The sequence below is a fragment of the Dasypus novemcinctus genome, chromosome 29, assembly GCF_030445035.2.
Source record: "Dasypus novemcinctus isolate mDasNov1 chromosome 29, mDasNov1.1.hap2, whole genome shotgun sequence".
Classification (NCBI taxonomy): Eukaryota; Metazoa; Chordata; class Mammalia; order Cingulata; family Dasypodidae; genus Dasypus; species Dasypus novemcinctus.
This window is the reverse complement of record NC_080701.1, coordinates 28,445,885-28,459,419: the sequence shown is the minus strand read 5'-3', so window position 1 is coordinate 28,459,419 and position 13,535 is coordinate 28,445,885. Positions and strand designations below refer to the sequence as shown.

At 37.4% G+C, this 13,535-nt stretch overlaps 1 protein-coding gene and 1 pseudogene across 5 annotated transcripts in view; one reads left to right on the top strand and one right to left on the bottom strand.

Annotated features, from left to right (window-relative positions):
* The window catches only part of PSD3 (pleckstrin and Sec7 domain containing 3), a 483,258-nt gene that overhangs the window by 136,438 nt on the left and 333,285 nt on the right, over positions 1 to 13,535 (bottom strand). The window lies entirely within an intron of this gene.
* On the top strand, positions 9,046 to 11,716 carry LOC139437824 (nuclear pore complex protein Nup107-like; annotated as a pseudogene).

Genomic DNA, 13,535 nt, shown 5'->3' with positions numbered 1-13,535 from the left:
AAAAAAAGTATTATGATTTCTTGCACCAGAATCGTATACTTTCCTATGGGTAAAACAAGCTTTGTGAGACAAAGGAGCGGGCGCTGAACATTTCTCTGGGGCAGACACTGTGCTGGGCTGCTCAGAGGCCCCTTCAGTAAAGGTGGACTCATTCCTGCAGCCCGAGGTAGGGCTGTCAAGTGTCAGCTCACCTGAGAACTGCCCAGAGCTAGAGAGAGCAACCTGGCCCAAGCCACTGCCCTTTAGGAGTGATGATCTGCATCCAATCACCGGTGCAGGCCTACCTGGCCTCCTCACCCAATTTCACAGCTCTGACAGACACCCCAGTTTCACAGCGCCTAGAGGGGTCAGCTGAGACCTCTGTTGAGAGCGCACTGCAGGCCAACTCCCTCTTCCGCCCCCACCCAGGTTAGACGCCAAGATGATTCAAGCTGACGCGGTCCTCAGTCTGCTTTCCAGCAGGGAACCTTACACACGCCCAAAACTTGACGTGCGTTACTTCGTTTTATCCTTAAAGCAAATCCTGTTAGGTAGATATTACTAGTTCCATTTTAGAAATGGGCTTCAGAGAAGTGACCTAACTTACCTAAAGTCATTCAGCGGAAATAGGAACTTGGACTGCAGGTTGACTCTCCTAGGACCTTAAAGGCTATGCTCTTTTTGTCACTCCGTGTGGTCAATCTTCCTAAGCAGCAATTCGCTTAGCTTGGATTATTATATATTCCTAGAAGCAAATAAATGTGCATTTCCCTTAAAATATTCTTTGATTCAGATACTATGAATTATAATTTTCCCCTTGAAAAACCTACCAAGACTTTACTGTACTACAATAATAATAAAGCATCACAATTATTGAAGACATGATGAGCTCATTAGCTGTGAATACCTATATTAATTTTCTATTGAGACAGTTCTAAGGGCTCCATTACTTAACTCATTCTGACTAGGATAAGAGGCGGGTGGGGAGCCTCAAATCCAACCATCAGTAGTTATGGGAAAAGACAGAGGAGAATGCTGTCCAACATAAATAAAACGAATGCCACATATGTAACTTAAATTTCTGGAAGCCTCATTAAAATGAATAGAAAGAAAGCATGTGAAAATAATTCTGTTATGTAACCCAATATGTCCAAAATATCATTTCAACATGAATCAATATAAAAGAGTTATTACCAAGATCATGCATTTTACATTCTTTTTTCTGTACTAAGCCTTTGAAGTCCAGCATACGTTTTACACTCAGCACATCTCAATGCAGACGAGGCACATTTCAGGTGCTCAACAGCCACATGGGACCAGTGGCAAATAGACTGGATAGACAGATAAAGGGGAGGAGAAGGAAACAAATAGTGAAGAATGAGATTTGAGGATTTCCAGTATTTCTACCATCCATTCCCTCTCTAGTCAGCAATAAACACACTTGGCTCATTACATACACATAAAAGTTTCTCTCAGATATAGAGCTTGCCTCTCTGACAGTGTATTTAAACAAGAGCAATTTGCAGAACACAACAGAATAGTATTTCTTTTGTTTAGTTATTGCCGTCTGAGGTCCCGGATGAACTAAAACTCTATTTCTTTGGTATCAGTAGACTTGGGAACATTTTGTCTTCTAGAGCATTAGTATTATTTTTTTGAACATTTTTAAAGAACTTTTAAGATAGGAACAAGATATCTTCTTTTCTCTTTTGTTTTGAAATCCCCAGAAGACCAAAAACGTTGGGCTACAGATTAGCTAAATGACCTCAGGCGAGTCTCTCAATTTTTTATAGGCCTTGGTTTGCTCATCTGTCCTGTGTGTGTTGGAAGAGATAACCTCGCCAGTGCCTCAGGCACCAACATTTGTGACTGCATGGCAGTCTGATCAGTAAGTGGTGAAAGTAACCTGAAATTCTCATTTTCTTGTCACACGTAGCTTTCCTCTGAGAACATGCTCATCTATCACTCAACTGCTGTGGTAGGCAGAAAAATGCAACCATAGATGAGGGGGGTTTTATTGAAACTCTGTGAATATGTTACCCTACATAGCAAAAAGGACTTCGCAGATGTTATTCAATTAAGGATTCTGAAGGGGGGATTCTGCTCTAATTATTTATTCCTTTCTTTGCTAAACTCAGGAATATACTGGCAAACAGTAAACTTTGTAAACTTCTTCCAAGCACAAAGTTTTCTCCACAAGAAGTTAACAATAAAATTTCTGAAAAAAAAAAAAAAAAGCAAAAAGCTTCCTAATTTGTAAGAGCATTTGAAAGAACTTATTTTGGTAAGACCCTGTATCATTTTCCTCAGCCAACAATTGGGGAAATGGGACCTGAAATTAAAACCATCTTTTGAGGCTCTCATATCAGTGTTGAATATAATATATTTTTTAAAAAGAAAAAGCAGATAATGCAACAATTGTTTTCCTTTGAAAACAGATTTCTTAATTCAATCATTTCAATTAGATATAATTTAAAAGGTACATAAAGTCCAAGAATTTATTATATAATCTGTATTATGGAATATGAATATTTTGTAGATTCTTAAGAATGAGTCATCAGAAAGGTACATTTTATTAATAGGAAATATGATGTAGTCTCTAGAGCATGGTTGTTTTCTTTTGGACCATGGTCTTAAAGATATAAAATACCACTTAAACTATATGAATGTTGGTTAGAGGCTATATTCAACTACTGTCACCTAAACATTTCTGTTACATGGCTAATAACTCAAAGACGCTGAAGAAAACCATCAATTTTCTTTGCGATCTAAGAATAAGCAAAAGCACAACTTAAGTCATTGGGCAGATCTCCAATATACCACTGTGATGGAGTAAGTTTCTAGGCAATCGTTTTGGGGTCTTCAATTTTATCATTAATAATAGTTATCAGTTTACAAGTTATCTGAACTCCGGAAGAAAAGAAGATTTAAAGAAACTTCATTTCATAAAACAAGAATGGTTAAAGGTCCCCTCCACCACGAAAACTGAACCAGAGTAAAGCAGACGAGATATATAACCCAATGCAGAAAATGCAGTTCCATTTTTTATTTAAGAGGAAAAGGAGGACAAAATGTTAATTTGTCCAAGGCCTCAAAGCAAGATAAGGGCAAAACCAGGAGCAGAAGCCAAGCCTTTAGGCCTCGAGACCCATAAGTTTCACAAAATCACACTAAAGACCAATTCACTGACTATAGCATCCTCCTTTTCTCTTAGTCTTTTCTTTCTCTTCTTCCTTCTTTCTAGTTCAAAGGAAAAATGCCAATAGAACGGATGCTAGACTGAGAGTCCAGACACCTAAATGAAGTCAATGCATGACAGCATCCAGCTGCACTCTCTTGGAACCATCACTTAGCACCTCCAGGCCTCAGTTTGCTCTCTAAGGTTCTTGCAGATATACAATTCTATAGTTTCATAAAACAATATCTTTCTCTTAAAAATGTAACTAAAAATTTTTTTTTGGTCGCAGGAAGTGATATATTTATTTTAAATAGGTAGAAATAATTTTGATGAATAATCAAGTCTCATTCACTTGCTACAAATTTCAATCCCATATATAGTAACCTATTTTACCAAACCCTTTTGTGAAGACCACACAATTTAAAACTAGCATGTTTTAAGGAACCGCTTTTATGATACTGAAGATTCACATTATCAGATTTTTATACTGCAGTCCAGTTAAACCAAGAGTATGTATGCATCCAACTCATCATGAGTTAAGTCTCTCATCGTAGGGGGAAAAAATATCTTCTGAGCAGCTTACAACAAATACATTCCAAGATCTTTCAGAAGACATACATATTTGTCAAGGTGAATTTTCCTCAAGTGTACTGAGCTGATTTGGGAATGTTTGGCATTTGACTTAAAGTGGATATTTGCTTTGAAATATCCCATATCACCAACTGCAAGAACTTTACAATCGCATAGCCATCAGCTTTCCCAGAGGTGTAAAAACTTACCCACAAAGCAGAGATTTACGGACAATATTTCATCTCAGCTTTTTTCAATCTGATTTTTTTAAGAATCAGGAAAATGTCTTTGTTGTGAAATACTGTGTTCACAGGACCATTTATGGCTTTGGTTTTATTTTTTCTCCTACAAATGTTACATTATATGAAAGACTGAAAACAAAAGCAAAAATACAAGTTCTTTATGATCCTGTTAGTTTTAACATTTTACTTTTCAAGGCAGAATGTTTCCTAGGAACCGCTGGCTTGACTTCAGATACCCTGGCATTTACTGCTGGCCAGTCTTATACTGATTATTCATCCAGTTGTGGAAGTAAGGCTGAAATGGCTAATTTGTGACCAGAAGTTCTTTCTACGTGTTTAAGATCATCTTGAAATAGACGGAACTGCTTGTAACTCTCTCTCTCAGATCCACATTCTCCAGGATAACTTCAAAATATGACCTAATTGGTTATTTTACTGAAGCAATACAATACAATGGTTAAGAAAGATGGGGCAGGGGATGTGCCATTTACTAAGTGTCTAAATATGTGTTAGTTATTTATGTTTACAGCTTCAGTTTTCACTTTTATAAAACAGGTGGATTTTGTGTGTGTGCATATGTATATGTAAACATCTCATGTATATACATATAACCAACTCTATGAGGCTGTGCTGAGAGTTGCAAGATGGAAATCATGCAAAACACTAGTTTATTGGTAAACATCTATACCTTAAGTGGTACTCTTTACAGGAGGCACTTAGCTGTCTTGTGCTCTGCCTGCTCGGGCCATTTTCATGTTTCTACTAAAATGTCTTGATCCATACTTTCCCTGATTGTGTGTGTGTGTGTGTGTGTGTACGGTGTGTGTGAAGACAAGAGCTATGAGAAATGTGTGTGTGTGTGTGTGTGTACGGTGTGTGTGAAGACAAGAGCTATGAGAAATCCTAGCCAGGAGGAACTCTTCTTACTTGCCAGTGTCAAGAGTTGGATGAAGCATCCGTTTAATTCTTTGTGCCAGGACTAAACTAAAAAGACAGCACCATCAACAGTGGCTGCGCTTGTTATTGGGTGTTTTTTTCTCCTGGATGATTTTGTAGTCTATGAACCATGGCAGAGACTTCAACTCAAGTAAATGCCATGGCTATAAAAGAGCAAAGCTCACTAATTAACACATGAATGAAATCTGCAACCCAACTACCACCTAGCTCAGAAAAGTGAGAATTATAATGAGGTACTGTCCCCTCCAAGGAACCAAATATGCTTGAACATATGTCCATTCTCATGATGTTGAAAACAAAATAGCTTTCCTGTTACTTTTTGTTATGACAAGGTTATTTGGATTCTGAAGGTATCAAGCACAACTTTTTAAGGAAAAGTTTAAGGCAAAACTCTAAGAACACAATCAATATTTGCCATTTTTGTTGATGTACATAATCACCCACAGAAAATAAATCCTACATAGAGAAATTCCCTTGAAAGTGGAACTTTCAGTTAAAATAAACAACATGCAATTGACTTCCACAGAAGATTGGTCAATCTGGTCAATTAGAGTAAATGGATACTATTTCTAAAAGGGCGATTGCTAACCTCTCTCTCTTTTAAACACATAAGTGTTTTTCTAATGAGAATATAGAACTAAGCCTAAAAATTAATTAGTAAACCTGGTATTTGAAAGCTATGGGTATAGCAATGAATGCACTTGAATCTTCAAAGAAATCATTTTCTGAATTTGGCCTGAAGTATATTGAGAACTAATTTCACATGAAAATGCATTTAACCCTGCAATGTTACCAGTTTGGTCCCAAAACTGTCGCACTGATTTAAAAATAAGATTAAAAAAAAAGATTCCAAAGAGATGAAAAAGCAAAAACCAAAGCAAATCATAATGTACCAAAATGTTGCTTCCTAATTGAAAAAAAAATTCTGTCTTCTCTTCAAACTCTATTATTTCTGGGACTATTTGGCAATTGAAACATGAGAAATATGGCACAGCTTCACACAACACTCACTTTACTGCCACTGAAGTAAAGATAATTTGATTTATTCTGGATATTTCTCCAACTGGACTCTAAATGGAGAATTTCCCTTTAGGAAGGACCAGTTCTGGGAAGATGAACTTCGACAGTGGGAAGCCTTAAATACTAAGTTCAAAGGAAAACAAGGAAGCCTCGATACTTCCTGTTCTTTCCTTGAGCTTCCACCTCAGTTCTACCGATTACTGAGAGACTACCTCGCTAGCTCTATTGCTTCCATTCACTTCGTTCTGCTCCATACATCTAAAATATCTTTGTATGATATACTTTTCAAAACATCTTTGTCCTGCTTAAGATTTTAAAACAGAAGGATACCACACATAAAATTAAAATTTAAGCAGCATCAACGACAGTCAAAGAGAAAAATTTCTTAAAATATGAAGTTAAAGGAGATCAATTAGAAGATAAGGCTCTCCACTGCAAAACTGGAAAACAAGTCACAAATAGGCTAACCAAAAATGAAAAATCAAGTATCTAGTAAATAGGAAAAAGGTTAATAAAAACATAAACTGAGATAATGAAATACTATTTTTATCTATCAAACTGGCCCAGAAACAGCTCAGAACAGGCTTTCTAGAGAACAAGTTTGTAATACCAAAAAAAGCCCTAAAAAGATGTGCCTATCCCTTTGACCCGGTAATTCTACCTCTAGGAATTATCTTAAAAAAACAACTGAAGAAATGTGAAAATACTGAGTTTTGTGCAGTTGTTTAAAATCAGCAAATAGTTTAAATCATCTAAATGTCACTAGTAGGGTACTGGTTAAATAAATTATAGCATAGATAATAGAATTACAATGTAAGCATTAAAATTCAGTTAAAATATATATTGATATATAAAGATGCTAATACATTAAGCAAAAAAAAAAAAAAGCAAAGCACAACCATTTAAATACGTGTGCATCAACACCTATTTTGAAAAATATTTTTAAATGCCACTATAGTTCATGTTTGGATGACTTTTCTTTGGAGAAGAGGTAAATATGGAAGGAAGTGAGTACGTGTGGTCTACAAAGTAAATGTGGTTACAATACCATTTTATAAAATTGTATTTTGTGCGTGGAAAAAGGGAATATTTGAAACCAAGACTACCATAATTGTATTATTTTTCACAAATATCCACTATCCTTTCTATTTTTGATGTTTCCCAAGAATCACTGACTATGAGAAGATATCACCCACATCATGTTCCAGCAGGAACTTTAGAGGTCTTGTTGGTTTGACTTGGCCACTCCTTTTCTTCTCCTATACCACAAGAATGGGCATGTCCCACAGAGGGATAGTTCCCTAAGAGCCACAGCCATCCCACAGCCGCCAACGTGCAATGGGAGAAGGAAAGAAATACTTGTTTTAAGCCATTAAGATTTTTGGGGTTGGCTGGCACACAGCATAGTTGTCTGATAAATAGACAACGTAATATTACTCTGCAAAATGCCATTATGAGACTTTTTTCCTCTTGCTGTGCTTATCTAGATTTCCTAATTTTTCTTCTATAATTATGTGTCACACGAGTTCAAAAAAAAGAAAAGAGGGTAGCTCAACAAGTCATTAGGAATTAACTGTATCATGCCTGAATATGTTAATATGCCTAAACAGCCATTGCTGGCCATTACTTCAGCCAGAGAAGAATAGCAAACCAAGAGTCACAAAGAAGAGCACTGGCAGTGTCCATCCACACAGTTCAAGGGAGAAAAAGCCTTAGTTAATAGGCTTTGATGAGTTTTTGGTCTAACTGGCTATCTCCAAATGTGGCAACAGACACAGGGCAGTAGCTAAGGGACCCTCAGGTTGTGTCCATTGGCAAACTCATTCTGCTTAGAATTGGCTCTTGCAACTTGCTTTAGTTCAACAACACTGACCTTTCAAGTCACCTAGCTCACTTTGTCCTGATTGTACACCAATTTAGTAATTTCATGAGCATGATACAGTTTTTCTCAGTAGTTCTGCCTGTTGGGAAACAATATGATGGTTAATTGAATCAAGAAAAAAACTAAGTTAATAAATTGGCATTTCAATTTTCTTTTTAAAAGAGAGAGAAGCAAGGAATCTATAAAGAGTCCTAGTGTTTAAGTCTGCTGTACTTATTCAGGAATTTAGTATTTTCCATATGGTATTCTATCCAACCCAGTCTCTGACTAGTCCCTATTTTCAATTCTATATTCTAATTGCATATCTCCTTTTAGTTGCCACTCCACCCATACTCATACCATATACTCATTTCCTCATTTTGTTGTTTCTATCCCAGATTCCTCCCCTTCTATCCAAACCCTCCCCATCGTTCAAGAAATACCTCCAAGTTCACCCTCCACCCCTTTCCAGAAAACCCAGTCTTTCTTTCTAACTCACTTCAGCACTGTATATTTATTCTGTATTGCTCGTGATTCAAGTGTACAAGAGTGTTTTCCCTCCAAAGGACTGCAGATTCCTTGCAGGCTTCTCCCACATACCTTGTAACAACAGGTGAGGAGCAGATCCTCAAAAAACACTCATGAAATTGAGTTCCTACCAAATTAATCTGACAGGTTCAGGGCAAAGTTTATCCCTGCTTATCCTGGCAGACAAGAGGTTTGGGATTTATGGTTGGCAGTCCAGCAGAATACTGAGCATTTTCTATAAAATGTATCATAAAAACAAAAATACAAGACTATGACATAGATATTGTTATCATCCTCATGTTCCAGAGGAGAAGACAATGCTCAGGTATTGCTCTAGGTAGGAATGCAAAGCCTGTACCAGCTAGAACATACATTTTAGGGAGGAAAGCTGCCCACAAATGAATGAGCACATACATTGATCATTTCAAGTTGTTTTAAGTGCAATGAAGAACAAAAAAGGAGGCTAACGGGAAAGAGAGGAATGCAGAGGTGGGTAGGTGCTATTTTAGAGGGGCTAGACATGACAGAAGTATTGGTCAGAGTACAAGTGCAGAGAATAGAATGTATTCTAGCTAGTTGGGGGAAAAATGTTTTATCCAGTATTAGTTTGTGAATTGCTAAAAATGCTGAAGAACAAATCTAAGCTTCCAGGAAACTCTCCCAAAACTATACTGCAGAACTGGACTACCAAGGGAGCCACTGCCGTTACCATGATTAAGAAGCAGCCACCAGAAGTGGATGCAGCCCACGTGGTTGAGCGCCTGCTCCCCATACATGAGGTCCTGGTATCTCCTAAAACCAAACAAACGGGGGGAAAAACCAGCTCTCATTGGAGAGCAGACGTAGCCCACTGGTTGAATGCCTGCTTCCCACCTATGAAGTCCTTGGTGCACTCCCTGGTACCTCCTAAAAAACAAAACAACAACAACAACAACAACGAAACAGCAGCCACCCCAGAGCCACTAATATAATCAGCATCAGCAAGATAAGATAGAAACCCACATCCTGCTATAGAGATCAGACACCTGGATCTCTGCTACAGACACGTGGAAAAATGAAATGCCCCCACAACTGCTTGCTCATAGAAACAGCAGCATTACCACAATGCTCCATCTCCTGATGGTCCATATTCACTTTACAAATCTCACCTGGTGCCTCCAAGTCTATAGCATAACTGGAACCCTGGCAGCAGGGGTGTATTGGAAATAATTTTTCCCTTTTTAGCCTCTGCAGTAGAGTACATACTACTCTGAGAATCTGACCTTTGAAGAGACCCCTAATCAACAGGGAAGAGGCAACCCAAAGAAGAGCATCCAGGCATGTATATATAACAACAAGAAGGCCAAAAACAGGGAGGAACTTAGTACATTCACAGGGCAGTAAGAAGGCCAGTGGCAGAAGCTTGAAGCATGAGAAAAACTGGTAAGAGATGAGGCTAGAGGGGTAGTCAGGAGGCAGATCCTAAGAACTTCAAGGCCTTGATAAGAAGTCAAGATTCACACAGAATAAAGGGCTGTAAGTAGGAGAATAACACAAACTGATTAATATTTTAATAGACAAAAAGTGCTAGAACTTTTTCTCTGTGACTTATTTAAATCAATGGCTTAAAAACACAGTTTCAAAATGGCAGTTTAAAATCTGAAGAAATTTTTTTAAAAATCACAAGAAAGACCTGCAAGGTGATTCTCTCTCTCTGTCACAGAGACCAAGTACGTGTGAACATGATCATCTCCACCTTCTCCAGGACCAAGAGGGGTGACACAGAGGTGGTTGACCCAACCATGAGAGTCCTACCAGACTCCAAGGAGATGTGGTTGATCAAGGATGCAATTTAAGAAAAAAATAAATTCAGACCTTTGGACTTAAAAAAACTAAGATTCTTGAGATATGAAAAATATTACTAGGTAGAAACAAAAATGAAATTAACTATCAGCCACTGAAATCAGCCTTTTTCATGCATAAAGTACAGGGTTCTCACACACTACCCTATTATTATCACTTTGCATTGGTGTGGTTCATTTGTACCATTGATGAAGACACATTTTTATAATTGTCCCAATAGTTCATGTTAACTTAGGGCTCACTGTATTGTGCAGTTCCTTGGATTTTTAATTTTATTAAAAGAGTTCTGGAAGAGAATCAAGAGCATTACCATATAGTTAAAAAATTTCTGATCCTAGGAGACATTGATGATTTGAAGGATGAATTTAACAAATGGCTTTCCAAAATCAAGAATGGTCTACCTGGACACCTTCTCTACTTTATGACTCATCTCATTTTGTTTTAGCACTCTGGGACTAAGACCAAAGAAGTTTCTATTGAAGTTTTAAAGACATACACACAGCTTTTAATAAGTGGGAAGCATACAACTCTCATAGCTTTTAAGACCTGTCATTTGCCTCAAGACCTAGATATTGCCCAGTATGCTGTGTTTTTGGAAGGTGTTACAGAATTTGAATAGTGCCACCATTGCCTGGAACTAGGTAAAGAAATAGATTTGGATGTTCCAATAGTAACAAAAATTGTAAATGAAAATATTCAAAGGAAAGATAATGGTGAATTTAATCATTCTGACTGGGCACCAGCCCTGGACACTGGTACTACCAAGCAGGACAACTTAAAGACTGATGTAGTCGACTGGGTGGTATTTAATCCAGCACTGATGGTGGAAGCACTAAAACAAGGCATTGAGATAATGTGAAAAGTTTTGGCATCAAATAAGCAAGAAGCTGCAAAAGAAGTATTTGTGAATATTCCTCAGGATTCTATAGCAGAAATCTAATACCAATAAGAACAAGGAATGGAAAGTCTAGCTCCTGCTGAAGATAATGCTACCAGAGAACATTTGTGCTTCTTTGGAAGCTCATGAAACCTTTAATAAGTGATTTAAGCATTCAGCTCCACAGAGCCCTCCTTTGATACCTCCAAGGAACTTTTACTAAGAAAGTGGCTCATGAACACAAAGAAAAGAAATATGAAATGGAGTGTGGAATAGGGGCATTTGGATGTCCTAACTGCTGATATGAAGGAGAAGATGTATAACATCTTGTTTTTTGATGGAGGGTGGATGGTAGATGTTAGAGAGGATGTTGAAGTCCTTGGAGGAGCACAACACATGACTTTACTGAGAAAGCTTTGCCTGGCAATGTTGAGCATCCAGTATCCTCCTTCACACCATATACTAACCATAGTTAGTATCAGGAATGCCTGCACAGTTAGCTGGTAAGGTAATCTCTGAGCTCCACAAACTATCTGGTACTTTTTAAGGAAGAACTAAGAAAGCTGCTACAGAAGCTAAGGGAATCCTCTCTAATGCTCCTAGACCAGGGTCTCGATCCATTAGGACATGAGATTCGGTCACAATTCATTGATTCTTCATAATCCCACTAATTTCCATGATAAATGACGTTCTTTGTAAAATATACATATTTGTAGCTATCAATTTTGTTTTCTTTTGCATCAACATGGGGCAAACTGTGTAAAATTAACATGCTTGAATTTTGTTCTTTTAAGATTACAGTGACACTTGGGAAATTTAATGCAATATATCAGCATTTCCCTAAGTGTGTTATTAAATAAAGTTATAGAATAAAATATTTCTTACCAAAAAAGGAGTTACAGTATCAAGAAAAGTTTTGTTTTCTTCTTCAATAGATAATGCAAAACCAAAGAATTCAAAGTGAAAGCAATAATATTTAATAAAAATAAATGACCGGTGTAAATCTTCCCTTTTTAGTGTTTTTTTCAGATAGTAAGCATTTCGCTTTAACATTCCATTTGCAATGACCCTACTTTCTTTTGTAAGGTGTGGAGGCTTTTTTTTTAAAACTGTCAATTTAAAAATTGCCAGGGGATGGGAGGAGCGTGAGGGGAATGTGCCCTACGTGTGTGCCTAGTTTAGCAATTGCCACCTTTCCGCCAGGAGCACCTATTACTGGGTTATTTTTTAGACTCATTTTATAGCAGTATTTCTACTTTCCTGTGTTACCCACCAATGCTCACATTAAATCCCTCCCCACCCCCTGGGGTAGACTGAATTGTGCACCCTGATCTGGACACATTCTTGGTCCAAATTCTGGTGGGTATAGACCCATTTAAATCATATTGGGCTTAATCCAGATTACTGGAGTCCATTATGGGAAGAATGAAAGTCAGATAAGAGAGAAGCCAGGAGAGGCTGCCATATGCATTTCTAGGACAGAAAAGCCAAGGTCCAAGGACTGCCAACAGCCAACCCCAGAGCACAGCTGTTTTCAGGAAGAAAGCATCACCTTGTTGATACCTCAATTTTTGACAGACTGTGAGCCAATAAATTTCCATGCTTAAGGAAATCCATTGTTTGGTATTTGTTTTAGGAGCTAGTAAAACACCCATAAGGAATTATAAAAGACTTCTAGCTTTTGTGTGTTTTGTTTTTTTGTTTGTTTTTGTGAAAGAGGTGGCAAAGGCAGTGATAAGGAAAAGCTAAATCATTTAGCTCCATGTGTAGATAAAAAGAACCAAAGAAAATACTCAAAAATTGTTTATGAGCTAGAAATATACTGACATATTTTTAATAATTTAAAATGACAAATATTTAATTTTTATAAGCAGAAAGCAAATACGATTACCATACATATTCATGTATTTGCTGAGGTCTTAAGCACAAGCTCTTCCAACACCTGGACTGTCTTGCAATCTCAAGTAAAACCCTAAACGCCCTCAGGGGATGACATATAGTCAAGTGACAAACAAGAAATGATGGTAGAACAAAGTAAGAAGTCAGGGAAATATTTCTAATTAGGGATACTATATTAGCTTCAAAATTTCAAAGTTGAGGGACTCAGTTAAAAAACAAACAACAACAATAAAAAACCAAAACCCTAAACTGAAAAAGGGGAAAAACAGGTGTTCTGTTTTAATCGAATACAGACAGCTTTGCACAAATGCCAGGACAGTGTACAAAAACAAACATCACAGAACTTAAGGCTCCACCAATTGTCACAAATGTCTGGAGAACTGTCAGGCAAATGACGTAGAGATCTTGTGAGAATAAAGGACTAAAGAATGTAAGCGATAATAGAGTTATCCTAGATCAGGAAAATAAGGCTAGAAAGAAAGCGCTGAAGACAGATTGAAAATTAGGTGCCAGTGACTTCAGATAGTCAACCAGCCTTCTTCAGAAGCAATCTGCTCTATTCTGGCCAACAAACAAGTTTCT